Source organism: Fragaria vesca, linkage group LG1 (assembly GCF_000184155.1).
Source record: "Fragaria vesca subsp. vesca linkage group LG1, FraVesHawaii_1.0, whole genome shotgun sequence".
Lineage (NCBI taxonomy): Eukaryota > Viridiplantae > Streptophyta > Magnoliopsida > Rosales > Rosaceae > Fragaria > Fragaria vesca.
In genome coordinates, this window is record NC_020491.1 from 18,051,485 (window position 1) to 18,065,830 (window position 14,346).

At 37.2% G+C, this 14,346-nt stretch overlaps 1 pseudogene across 1 annotated transcript; it reads right to left on the reverse strand.

The window, feature by feature from the left end:
• Positions 1 to 6,755: 6,755 nt before the first annotated feature.
• On the reverse strand, positions 6,756 to 14,272 carry LOC101311807 (annotated as a pseudogene). The gene is made up of 18 exons (XR_183860.1): positions 14,179 to 14,272; positions 13,119 to 13,282; positions 12,693 to 13,002; positions 12,263 to 12,484; positions 11,940 to 12,158; positions 11,768 to 11,842; positions 11,253 to 11,391; positions 10,297 to 10,443; positions 10,126 to 10,205; positions 9,908 to 10,039; positions 9,749 to 9,825; positions 9,526 to 9,671; positions 9,215 to 9,275; positions 8,904 to 9,033; positions 8,409 to 8,613; positions 7,684 to 7,761; positions 6,913 to 6,986; positions 6,756 to 6,819 (listed from the first exon to the last, which is right to left on the reverse strand). The product of XR_183860.1 is annotated as an acylamino-acid-releasing enzyme-like (transcript).
• Between the last annotated feature and the right edge of the window lie 74 nt (positions 14,273 to 14,346).

Below are 14,346 nucleotides of genomic sequence, written 5' to 3' on the forward strand. Positions count from 1 at the left end.
CCATTTTTCTTTCACCTCAACACCATTCTCCTTAACCCTAATTTCTCCTCAAGACCAACTCTCACTCTTTCCATCTAATTCCCATTTTTGCTTGTCAAATTCGATTGGGCTCTCACACAACATCATCAAGACTTCACCAACACAAAAGATTTTGGTTTTGGTAAAGAGGGAAACTTAATTTCAAGTGGGTCCATAGTTGCTTATAGCAATTTGTGAATCTAGCTTGTGTTACTCTCTTCTCTATCATTTCTCTCAATTATTGCTCATGTATTAGATGATGTATTTGTTAATGGGTAGTGAGTAGTTCGATTTTGGGAGTTAGGATTGTGAAGCCCTAACTCATCTTGTAAGGATATTGATGCTTTAAATTCATATGAATACAAATTTTCATTGTGTATGCTTTAAATCCGAATTTATTGGTCCTTAGAAGCATGTTTCTAGGCTTTAGGCTTAGTCACCCTTTGAAATTATGTTGTGGGCAATTGTGATGAGTAGATTAATGAGTTGACTACTTGTTAGTCTTGTGGCATCTAGGATTTGAGCATGGTATACATTAGCTAGCTTAATTGTAGCTAAACTTGATTGGGTCTCTTTTATCTCACACTCTAGGCCTCTAATTTATATATTACGGCCCTAGCCGGCATAATGCCTAAATTGGAGAGTTGATTGTGGCCTTAACCGGCATAATCGATACACCATAAAGATAATAGGTTTAATAGCCTTAACCGGTATTAGATACGAGACTTTATACATTAGGGAATGCATGCATTTGTGAGGTTGATGTCAATATTTGCAAGAGGGTTAGTGTGGATCACCCGACACTCCCATGTTCTAATTGATTTGATAAGTACCAATTTAGTTTCTTGTTTGATAGTTGATAGCTTTTATTTGTAGTTTGCATTAGTTAATCCCCAATTCAACTTTCTTTCAACTATCGACTCATTTGTGCATATCCACCATAGGGCTACAAGTTATTGGTTTTGAACATGCTTAGTGCGAGGTAGGCCAAGCATTACCAAGGCTTGGTGCCTTGCTTGTTTATAGTTTTCGTTGTTTTTATTGTTGTTTTCTTGTGTGTCTTTTAGTAATCCTAGAGCCGATCGATTACCTCGGTTAGGTCCAACATAATCCTCGTGATATGATAAATAAGGTCTAAATATTTCTCTTATTAGACACGATTCGTACACTTGCGAGTATATGAATCAAATCAATGAGGTGTTAAAGATTAAGAAGACTTATGACAAGAGAACTCTGAATTATACCGTGATTTAGGGGTGAGGCACATGTCGCTGCAAATAGTATGTTTGTACCATTTATGCAGGGTAGTTGAGTTTTTGTTGGTTTTAAGGAGAACTTGGAGGTTGTTGGTTTTGAGTGGTACGCAAGATCTTAATTGTTGTTTTAGGAATAAATCGAGGTCGGTGCTTTGCTGCATCTAGTGTTTTTCTGTTTTTTATCTTTTTTAGGGAAACAAAAAACGAATCCATTTATAATAGTCAAACGACCTCACTCCGTCAATCTTAAGACAATCCTCGGATTGCTCGTTACAAATCGATGCTCAACTTTTTCAAGCCAAAAACTAGAAAACCAATACTAACAAAATCTTCTCAAAACTAAGTCTAGGAAAATAGTAAAAAACTAAATCAAATAAAATCCAAGATTCAAACATCAAACATGACTCAATTCGAAAGGACTACTTTAATCTCATTGTTACCTAAGACCTAACGGTGTACGATGCTAAAATTAAGGTATCTAGCCATTAAAATTAGGGCACGTAAGAGCACCAATGCATCACATTAGGGTTTTGCCTCCTCCCGTAAACCTCGTCCAAGCCAGCAAGGGTTCCATCCTCGAAGTTGATTCCCGCCATAAAGGCAATTCCAAATGATCCTACAATACTTTTGGGGTTGTTCCTCTGGCCACAAACCACCACATCAATAAGCCCATCCTATGAAGCTGCAACCCTAGGTCAGCAAGCTACAAGTTCACCAAAACCAAAGCAAGGCTGTGCTTGGTCCATTTCCTAGCCTCTGGTATGTCCTCCTCCACAAGTGAATCCTCATGCTGTCGATGAACACCATAAAGATGCAGTGCAATCATATTAGAACCTGGCTTCTTTGATGTGTGTTCTCGGATTTAAATTGATCTCTTCTTTACTATAGGAGGCAATCTAAAGGATGGAAGTAGAGTACGAGAGATAATGAGAGGAACATTTTCCCTAAAAAATAGGGCATGAATGCTCGAACCTGCTTCAGCTCTAACCTCCACTGTCGAAAGTGTATCGTCTGCTACCTCCCTTGAACAAAGGTCTCCTTCATGGTTGATCAAACTACAAGTGCAACAACAACCCAAAAGCCTCTCATAGAAGTGAAGAGAGAGGACATTGGTGGGGGAAGTTTGACCTTTTCGATTAAGCCGAACAAGGTCATGGATTGAAAGAACAACCCTAACCCTAGCTTCTCCTCTGCGCACAACAACCCTGTCAACAAGCAGGCCAGTACCTCTCCCACAAAAGTAAGAAGAATCACCACCAAAATCACAGTAGCAATATCACCAAAGCCATCGCATTCATTAAGAAGAATCATGAAGCGCTGAAAGCCTCAAGGTACGTCCTCCTTTTTTCCCCTAGCCTGTTGAAGGAGTGACATCTAAAGTACATGTAACCCTCCACATGGAGTGTACAACACTCACGAAGGGTAGCTTTTCTGACCATGTGAACATTGTGAATCATAAACAATAGTGTTTATCTAGTCAGTAACTGACCAAAGAAATCATGCTAACTCATCTTTGAATATAAATGTAAAGGTGGAAAGTAAGACAACTCAATTTAAAAATAGTTATGTCTACAATTAGATTTACATTTAAGGGTAATTGTCAGAACCCACCCCGAATTTCATCCTGAAACCCCAGGTAAATCCTGCGGGGTCCACCTTCAAGGAAAATTAACCGAAAATTCAACATAACCTTCCTTGAAAATGGACAACCCTTACCTGAAAAATCCAACTTAACACTTCTATAAACAAACATCCATCCTCAACACCTAGAGCCTTCCTGCTCCCCAAGTTCATCACATCTCTCAATATAACAATTACTCAACTAAACTAATCCCACAACCAACAATAACCAACATTAATTCACTAACTGGTTATCAGAGCATATCTAAAGTTAAACAAAAAAAACAATGACTAAAGAATAAGCGGAAGCAGCCTCTGACTATACCTCGACTCTATGTACGCTCGATCTCAAATAACTTAGCCTGCAAACTGGGCATTTAAAACCAAATGGCGTAGGGGAAAGTAATTTAAAAACGTTAGAATGAGTGGATAAAAAATAATTTAACAATACGTAATTTAAAAATTTTCCCACATTTCAACTTTAAAAGCTTTTAGCTGCACACAATTTTGATAAATCAAATAGCTTAAATCCATAAACCCATATGAATGGACAAACCAGCCCCGCTGGTTAATCAAATAAAGAATTCTCGTAAAAAGAGATAAACCAGCCCCGCTGGTTAATCAAATATATTACTGAGAAGAATAAAATAAGGGGAAGAGTTATCACCATGTAAAAGGAGCCTCGAAGGCTCGAGTCGATGCCTCCCAGGCTATAATAGCGTCCCACGCTAAGCGCTCAACTCACATATGATGAGGACCGCTAATAAATATATATACAATAGCGTCCCATGCTAAGCACTCAACTCACATATGATGAGGACCGCTAATATGGCTAGCTAGCAATAAATAATAATATCCGATCGGTGCCTCCCAGGCTGTAATAACGTCTCACGCTAAGTGCTCTACTCACCTGTGGTGAGGACCGCTAATAAAGCTAGCTAGTAATGAAATATAAGCGACCATATATTGTGGTGACTAAAAACATACGAAATCACTTAAATCCATTAAACTTCCCCAAAATCATACGAATGGTACGGTTCCCAACCGTACTTGAAAATCATCATAAGAAATTATAATAAACTCAATGACGTGAGAACCGTCAAAATATTCTCAAAACCATATTATAAGCGAGATTTAATTAACCAGTAAAAATTCATAATTAATATCTCAAACCAAAATACTCACTAAAACATTCTTAAGGTCAAGATCGATATTCCACCAATAATTTCGAAAATTAAAAATAGCATACTACCGAAAATCCCATTTTCAGAAATCTTTTATAAATCTCAGAGTCCACCAATAAAACCTTTTTAATGAAATCCGGAATTTATAAAAATATCCAAACTCAAATATCAAATTAATAACCCGAGCTAAAATCCATAAATCTTGACTAACAATTAATCAATGTTTCAATCTCAAATACTTTCCAAGATCATTTCATAAGCCAAAATTATAATATAAGCTCGGAAAATAAATTAACAAATTATAAAATCTTGCATGCATATTTATTTAAAACCAAAATGTCCACTTATAAATTTAGGCATAAGCCTGACGATAACCGCATCGCCACTCAAGCGAGGTTCCCTTCGTATCGATCCTGGCACAATAAATATGCTTAGAACCACTCTTCAATTTAGGAAATTAAATGCTTTAACTTAATCATCGAAATCCTCTCAAATAACCCACTAATAAAGCTAATTAGATTTTTACCAAACTTCATCTACAACTTTCCTTCATCGATTCTAGCACTTTAGGACCATAACCAAGAAAATCCAATGGTTTGATTTATTCTATCAACCGCCAATTTCTCCAATCTCTGAAAAATTCCAAACCTAACCAAAACTCCTTCAAAAATTCCAAACTTCATTCCATTAGACTCCCCTTAATAAAACACATTTAAAACCCTGAAAAGCCCCCTTACAGCAGCGGCCGGCGGCCGACTCCGACGACCCCCAATGACTACCAAATTTGAACAACATCTTCCTCTCAACAGCCCAAACAACTTTCATAACTATCACTAAGTCCAATTTTAAGCTTAAACATGTCAATCGAACAAAAACACAATAAAGAACCCTAGAAATTCAAACCTTCGATTCTCCTTACCTATATCGAGTTAGGATGTATCCTTTTAGGGGTTTGCTGCTGGAAGGGAGAGCTTCAAGACGAGACCGGTAGCTCCAATTTTGGTGGCCGAAAAAGGAGTTCTGGCGAGAAAACCCCCACGACACAGCCGCACCTTCCCGAAGAAACTGCTCCTTCACGGGGGCGTGACACGGGCTGCCACCTACCTAGACTTGTAGATCGAGGATGCTCCAAGCTTCAAATCGACACCAAGCACGCCTCCTATCTCGGCCGGACGGCGGCCGGAAAGTTCCAGGGTCGGGAGAGCTGCGGGGAGAGGAGAGAGAGAGAGCCAATAATTTTCTGATTTCTACCTTACCTCATTTGGTAAGTTTCCCTTTTTATACTCCCGACCAAAAATAGTAACTTTCGTTTTTAGACCATAACTTCTTCATACAAACTCCAATTTAACCGTGCCACGTGTCCACAAACTCTGTTTAACATCTTCTACGACTTTCATAAAGAAAGTTTTCCCAAATTTTAGACAAAAGAAAAAGTCAACTTTTAGAGCCTTAAATAGTAAACGGTTACTTAAAACGGTAAAAGGTTAAAGTAACCCAAAAGTAAATTGACCTAAGAACCGGGATGTGACAGTAATCACACATAGCCTTTTTGATGAACGTTGTTGAGAACCATAAGAGAATCTTCACCCATAACCACATTATATAATTCCATTTTTCGCTTTATTGTTTTCCATTTCTTCCCAAAAATTGATTATAGGTTTTAAGAACCTGGTCAATTATCATATGACCTAATCCATTTAGCCACTATAAAAAAACATGTTGCACATAGTACATTTCTACCAAGATAACACTTCAAAACAAATTAGCATGGGTTTCTTCATTGGAAGAGTAGTGATGATGATATTGCTTATGTTGTTCTTCGGAATTGCTTGTAATGCACACTGGACAAAACATATAAGAGTCACGAATCAATTAGAAGGCATGACACTCAACGTTCACGCCCAATCCGCTGACAATGATCTCGGTCTCCAAAAACTTGCCCCTAATGCTTTCTTCCAATTCAATTTTAAATCTAGTTTTATAGGGGACACTAAATTCTACTGCACTTTCGAGTGGCCTGATGCAAAAGAATGATTTGATGTATATGTGGGCAGTAGAGACCTCAAAACTTGCAAGCAGTGTTGGTGGTCTGTAAGAACTACTGAATATGATCCTCATCCATGTAGGATGGACTGGGGCAGTGGCAAATATGAAATTTGTAAACCGTGGAAACAAAAGTCATCCATGAGCTTGCCCTAATTTGTGTTTTGTTTAGGAGTTGTTTTTGTTGGAGATTATAGAATAAAATAGTTTGATTGAGGTGTCAAGTTAAAAAATTCTTCACATTTGCAGCAATAAGAACTTAAGCAAAAAGCAAAACTTTTGTTTCATCCCTCCAATCTTTGTCTTGTTCATTATTTACTTATAACATATACCTAGTAAGTCTAAACCAGAAGGACGCAGTGTAGATGTAAATGTTCTTTAGAACACTGTTTTAACGCAACAAATGCATTGTAGAAATATCCATGTCACCAAATCACCTCATCATACTTAGCAGTTATGCATTGATATTAATGTTTCAAAGATATAAGAAACGACTACTTGAAGGTGAAGAATTTGGTTACAAGTAGGGCACATCTTATACTGGATATGAATTTACCAAACAGATATTTCATGATGGATATGTATTAATTTTCCCCTGAAAAGAGTAACATTAAAATTCCAAGGTTCTACTCATCTAGAACAAATATTTCTTAAACCACACACCGATATTAAGAAAGCTCTCAAAGTCGGATTGAGGCCTGCAAACAAGAATTTGAAAGAGATTAAATCCGATCATGAATTGTATATGCCTGTAACTAATGAGTTGAATGCATTAGGGAACATGTGTTTACCTGTCAATTGGATGGATGCCATTAGGGAACATAACGACTTTGACAACAACTCCTTTGTCCTTTAATGCTCGACACTGGCGGAACTATATTGAGACCATGGCACCCCTTTACTTTTTTTTGAACTTGCGTATTAGGCTTTACTAATCAAGGAATTTGACATAATTAGATGTAAAAACTTTCTAATTTAGAGGCCCCCCATTCCTTTCTTATAAACACCATTTTTTGTTACTAAGTCTGATTTATCCAATTTATTTCTCCTACCTTAATCAACTCTTGCCATGTACTCAAACTTATTTCAGTTATTTCTCTATGTATTTAATGAATTCCAAATTTCATATTTTGTTTTCAATTTAGTAACATTTTTTTTGAACTGTCCAATACACAAAAGTTAATTACCTTTTGATATTGTATTCATATACCGTTATTCAATTTTTGAATACTATGTATTTTCACTTTATAACTCGGCCCCCCTTAATATATAATCCTATATAATCCTGACTCTGCCCCCTGATGCTCAAAAATACTGCAAATAATAAACATTCAACTCTCATCTCTTCTCACATAACTACAGTTTAGTAGTCATCTATGCATCAAAGTTTCCAACAAACCCACAAGGCAGCAAAGGAGGCTACATATTTTTTTATTAGTAATTCATAGATGCCAACTGTTTTTGAATTGTTGCTTCAGTTACTTTATTATTGAAGTGCTATTGTTGTCAAATCATCAAAGTAGGATTACAATGTTAAACGTCTAGTTGAGCAGAATTGGAACATAGATTACTTGCAATCCAGTGGAAATCGGAACGCGAAGATCCTGAGCACCCAGAAGAAAAAGGGTGGGTGTTTTGACCTGCAGACACATCAAATTTAAGAAAGCTAGAACCAGTGAACTCCTCAGAAGATGATATCATTTCAAGTACTACTTATTCCAAGGGAAAATCAGTTTTATATTCTAGGCACTGAAAAATATCAAATTCTTCAACCCAGTAGAGTAGCATATGAACCTCAATAAAATTTAGGGAAACAATACTATCCAAACCCGCTATTGATTCACTTGAATTAGACAATCTCAGAGGGTTCAAACCAGCATGTATGCATTTGACAACAAAAACATTTACCATTACATTGAAAAGGGCCACTTCCTGGACATTTGGGCTACTTAATAATTTATCTCCCTCTATATCAACTTTGTCTTGTGTTTCATTTGAATTAATAATCAGCAGCTTCTTCGCATTGTGCAATCCTAGTACACAGCTTGCTTAAGAAAATGGCATGAACATCATATTACTCCGTTTTCACAAGTCTTATGCAGTTCCTCATGATGCGAAAGTGCATGCACTCAATCAAATATAAACAAAAAAGTAATGAAAGGGCAACTGTTACTCTAACTCTGTATGATTCTAAACTCTAGGTTTTCTATTCCAATATTGTAGTATCAATGCGTCAAAGTCCTGAGTCAACTCACTTATATAGTAAAAGAAGCTTAAACAAGCATACCTTCGAAATATGTGAAATTAGGAGACTTGCTGTGAAAAAGAGCCAGATCCTCAGCTGAAGGTGCTTTTGAGTTTTGAGTAGATATTTTTACCTTCACTTCCATATGCCTCCACATAGCACCAAACAGGGATGTCTGTTGTACTAACCATCAGTGCAAGGTTACATACAGGATTCCTTGCACAAGCGGCAGCAAACTTCTCTGGGCCTGCATCATTTCAGGCACAAGATATCAAATTTCATGTAGTTCACCTGCTTAACACAAATAAAAAGCTTGAAGAAAATGAAAGGTTCAATACTCCCGTTCTAATGAACTCAAATAAGCAGCTGTCCATTTACTAACCATCCGATACAAGAAATTAGATTTCTGCATATAGAACCACAAACTAGTGGTATGCACACCTTGAAATGCATAATGACAACCACACACATTATGTTCATGAACATATATATTCCGTCAAATGCAGATATGCACATGTAGTCATACTTTCTACAAACTACACACCTGGCCAATCAAGTGTGTTGTTAAAAAGCCACCAAGAACTGCAATTTTTGATGGACTAGCAAGCCCCAAGTCCATCACATGATCTATAGCCACCAGTACATCATTAAACAAAGAGATTAGAAACTAGAAGTCACACACATAGTATAAAGTAAATACTTTGTTGCAGGGTAAACTAATAAATGAAATGACACGAGAATAGAACTCTACATAATCACCACTATCGTAAAGCGAGGTACCCTAAGGCAACATGCATGTAGAAATTGCAAAAGTAAAATTAATTTATCTCAAATGAAAGGTTAAGCACCCGGGAGCCAACTTTCCCCGGAAGTGATTGAAGTGCTTCCTCACCAAAGCCCACTGAACCTCTAAAATAATTTAACATCCTAAACCGTAAATCAGAATAATGGGAACCACTGTCTAAAAGAGACTCTTCAAGCATGGGAGCTAATCTTCTTGTTTTCTTTTTCTTTTTCTTTTTCTTTTTCCTCCCTATGATTATAGTACCTCGGACTCAAAACTAGGAGTAATTTTGTTGAATATTGAATTCATTTAGCTGAGCAAATTGGAACCCTGACCATGATAAGAAAACATGAGCAAGAAGAATCTTAGCTTTACCGATAATTTACAAGTAGCAAGTTGAACCCAATTGAAGATAGAAATGCCAGGTTCTTTGAAAAGCTTGTCAAATAAACAGAATGTGGGCCACCGTGAAGGATTACAATTAAGGATTACAAAAATAGCTTCAAAAGGTTTTCCAGCACCTGAAAGGTTTGAACACATACAGGACATCAACATCAATAATTTTTTAACACATGAGAGTGAAATTGGTTTGTAATACCTTTCGTTAGGCTATCAGAAACATCCTTGACAGGAATTTTATTATACTGAACTGTAGAGATGAGAGCAATGATTTAACTTGTAGCATAGAGAAATTGAGTAAAACTGTAGCTTTGGAGAAAATCTTGATCTGCATATATGGCAAGTACAATAAAAAGACAGCGAATTGATACCTTTCCAAAGCATTCAATTGTGGGGCTCGGTACATTTAACCAATTCCATGCAGTACTTTTCCTTTCTTTATCAAGAAAACCATACTTGATGTGAGGCACATGTACTGGACTGCTGGACACTTCAAGCATTAAAAAAAGAAGCGGAGATTATGTTATACATATTTACATTTGTGTGGCTATCAGTAAAAATAGGATTTCATGTTACCAGCAACAATATTGTCCCCATCCAATGAAAGAACATTCCATGAATTTGAAGCAGTGGGGCTGATGCGTGATACTTCTCTGCTGTAATTTCATATTAATGTCATGGTTAATTACATAAACAAGGTAAAGATGGAATGCAAAGACAAGCGAGCTATAAGAACAATCATCGTACCTTAACACATTCACAGATAGTATCACTTGACAGCTGCCCCAGAAGGAAGACATAATCATCGTGCATCCATCAGAAAGTCATGGGTCTGTGAGGAAAACAGTAAAGCCGAGGGAAGCAACCATCATCCGCACACATAACAACAGGAATCTTCAAAAGGAAATTGTATTAAGATCCAAGTGCAAAACAGAGGAAGGGAGGGAGGGAGGGAGGGAGAGACAGTAAAACTCAAATTCAAAATGTTCTGCATCTGCAATAGCTATGTTTTGTGATATTAACTGCATGAAACTAAATCCTTTTGTTCAAGATAATTAAGGGTTCATACAGGATGAAATTGGTTTCTAAATGCATACATTTTGGAGGTTACCCATGCATTATATGCATGAAAACATCAGCCTCTACTCCAGGATTCAGTACAGCATAACATCGGTACAAGTATTCAACACGGAAACTATTTGTATATAGTAGCCAGTGGCAACACACCACATTCTTGTCCAACATACCACTGGAAAGTACCAATCGTAATTCGTAACATACATGGCAGAGCTAGGCAAAAAAACTGAGGAAACCTAATTACCAAGGTTGTAGATATAAGTACAAGGGTTGTCCAAGTTGCAGTTGCAATCGTGGTTTTGGCCAGCTTATTATTGCAAATGGTCAGTAGTTCGAGCCTTTGTAAGAATAATTGTGGGTAACCCACATACCGTTACTACATACCAACATTCAAACAATTGTTGGGTAAGAATACCCTTAGCTCCACCACTGGTAACCTAAATACCATTACAACATATTGCCATTTCACATTCAGGATTTTCACTTCAAATTTCTAGAATGTGAAATTTTGTCATGATCTCCATCGACAACAGGTTCAGCCCTGAATTGCACAAATGTGAATAGTTTAAAACAGCACAAAAGATTAAGTGAACTGAAATCAAACAGATAAAGGATGAAGAACCCACCACATCAACAACTTCCATAGATGAGCATGGCACTCCATCCACTGGCCAATCAATTTTGTGAAGAGAATCTGTAGCAGAATGTGCCCCGGAATCCACAGAACTTCTTGCTGATAAAAACAAAAGCAATTTGCCATCTGGGCTGGAAAAGTTACATTGATCATGTTTCAATTATAATGAGCTATAGTGTAGCTAATGGTTCACAATCAGTCAATCAGCCATCAATAACAATTGAAATAACTAGAACCATTCAAAATCTGCTTCTTAATGAACTCCCGTTTATTTGAAGATACCAATTTTAGTAATACGATTGTAGAAAGCAAGACATGTGGGAAAAATAAAGTTTCAGTTGTATCTAGGCTAGCACTTCAAGTTAAACCTTGATATAAAAAGATTGTCTTATAGTAGGCAGATGCTTATTTGTTCCCAATCTGAAACTAAAGGAACTGTGCATAAGATACTACCGACAGAATTCAAATAAAGACAAAACTATGTATCTGAGGAAGAAGGACAAATACCTGAATCTTGGAAAGAAAGCGCTACTAATGCTTTGTGTTAGATTTACCAGAGGACAATCTTCAGTTGAATTATCTCTGAAACAATCATACACTCCAAAAATTATACATGTCTTTGGATGAGGGATCTAAAAATTTACATGCAGAAAGGCCTGGGCTAATTGGACATAACCACTTGATTTCTTGTCCATCAGCTTCTGATCCATAAAGTGGTGCCTTAACTGCATACAAAGCACAGGGTCTGTTATAACAATACACCATACCTAGCTTTCTGGTATCTGCTGACCACCCAACAAAAACCAAATATTGATGGGATCCACTAATTGGTGGGGCCCAAACAACTTGGCCAACACTCAAACGCTTTTCGATTCCTTTAACAGCTCGTGTCTCTCCACTGCATAGGATAAGACAATTCAAAATAAGTTTGCACTCTCAAGAAGAAATCTCTTTACTTTCATATACTGGTAATGAAAGAAACTAAACCAAAAATTACCAGACCTGTTAACATTTATGACAAAGAGTGCAGGTTGCCTTTTTCCAGCATAGGTTTCCCCCCATTCCTCCTCCCACTCCCCTTGGCCTTTCCAGTTGCCAAATTCCTTATCAGTGGAACTACCTTTCTTATAGCCCTGAAATGTAAATGTAGGCTTGGAGGGAGATGGCTCCTCAGCAACATAAGCGATGAGAGTTTCATCAGAGTTCCAAGAAATTCCCTGAAACCTGTTCCATTGAAAGATGAACTCTACTAAATGTCAAGAAATCTGGACGAACTCCTGAAGGACTAATGCTCAGAATTGAGGTACAAACTCTACAGCTAAACCCTAAACAAACTCTACAGCTAATCACTACAGGCACTGTCTAATACACAAGGCTGTCAAATATCATATAAATAATTCAATAGAAAAACTAAGATCACATGATCAATTACCAGCCATCAGTATATACTGAGCCATGAACAGTTGGGGGAATATGGAATTCCTTTTCTACTTGAGCTGGACCCCAAATTTCGAATTGACAGGGAGAGTCTTTTTCAGGATTACGAACTACAAGAAGCTTTGCACTTGATGGTGATGGTACAATTACAGAGACTCCCGTCATCTCAATAGGAAATGGGCCCCATTGGAAGTTCACCAATTTGCTACTTTCTTTCGAGATATGAGATGATAGAATAAATTTCCTGCTCTTGTTTGCCATAACGTTTGGTTGACTAAACGAGAACATTGCCTGGGAGCCATTTCCTGTACAAAGATCATGATTAAAAATGGTTGCTGGGCTTTATATTGGGGAGGAGAAACATATAGATGCCTATATAAACATCAAAATAAGCTTGTGTTTAGAAAATGAGATATCGTACCACTGCCAGGTATTATCCATGCCTTGTCAATGCTGGCTATATTAGTGAATTCTTGAAGTAACCTAGACTGTGAAGCATATTCTTCCTCAGTTGTTTCATCTATTCCCAGGGCCAACTCCTTCGTTGGGCTAGCTTTAGAACCATCCATGGTTGAGAATCTTTTACTACAGATTAAATTGCAAGAAAATCATTCAGTTACTAAAAACAATCAACAGAAAGTGTGGGAATATATCTCTCAATCAGGTATAACACTGATCACGAGCTTTCCTACTTAGCAAAACCATAATCACCTAGAACACATCTTTTCTTCCTAACATCCCCAAAAGTTGACAGTTTCAAAAAAGTAAACATGCCTAAGGACCACAGTTGAACAAAATTTCACTTTCTCGTTTGCCTTCAATAACACAAATGAAAGATAGCATGCCATTCTTCTTCCACAGAATCTAGCACTTGTATATTTTGATAGGGAAGCCAAGAACAAGACTAAGGAAAGCTCCAATGGTTATCAAACAGCCTATCACAAAGCAAAGTAAAAAACTTTGCACATATCTTCTCACTCTTTTTAATCCTATCATGATCAAATTCTACTTCTATTGGCACTACACAGCATTGCAAGATTTTCGGCTTCAGAAAATCTTCCAAGACAAAATTCTGGGTCACTAAAATTACTCCCTCTTCAATCTAAACTATCCATTCAAACAAATTAATCCCTCATGAATCCACCCAGTGTGGTTTACTACAATTTAGAATTGTTCAGTTATGCCCAACAATCAATCATCATTCCAAACTATGTATTGAACATCCAATCCCAAACACACCATGCATTGATCCAAAGACAATAATATACAGATTCATGAACAGATGAAACTGGAAATGGTAACCACAAAACAACTAAAGCATTCATTTTGAAAGGACCAAGTAACTCAAAGATTGAAACTTTCACCCAAACAAAACGAAATGATCAATACCCAGAAACAAGCAGAATCAAAACAGTGAGGAAAGGCTATATATTTATACAATATATGTATATATGAGACAGAAAAGGTTAGAGAGAGCTTACGTAGAGAGAAGAGAGCGAGAGAGTGTGGGAGTGGAAGAAAGGAGAGATATAATAGGAGGAGGGGGAGGAGGGTATCTTGGAAGAAAGGCGTTGACGCACCAATTCAAGGTGGCATTGGCTTTGCTTAGTACTACTACACTACCCATTATTGCTGCTGACTCATTTTCT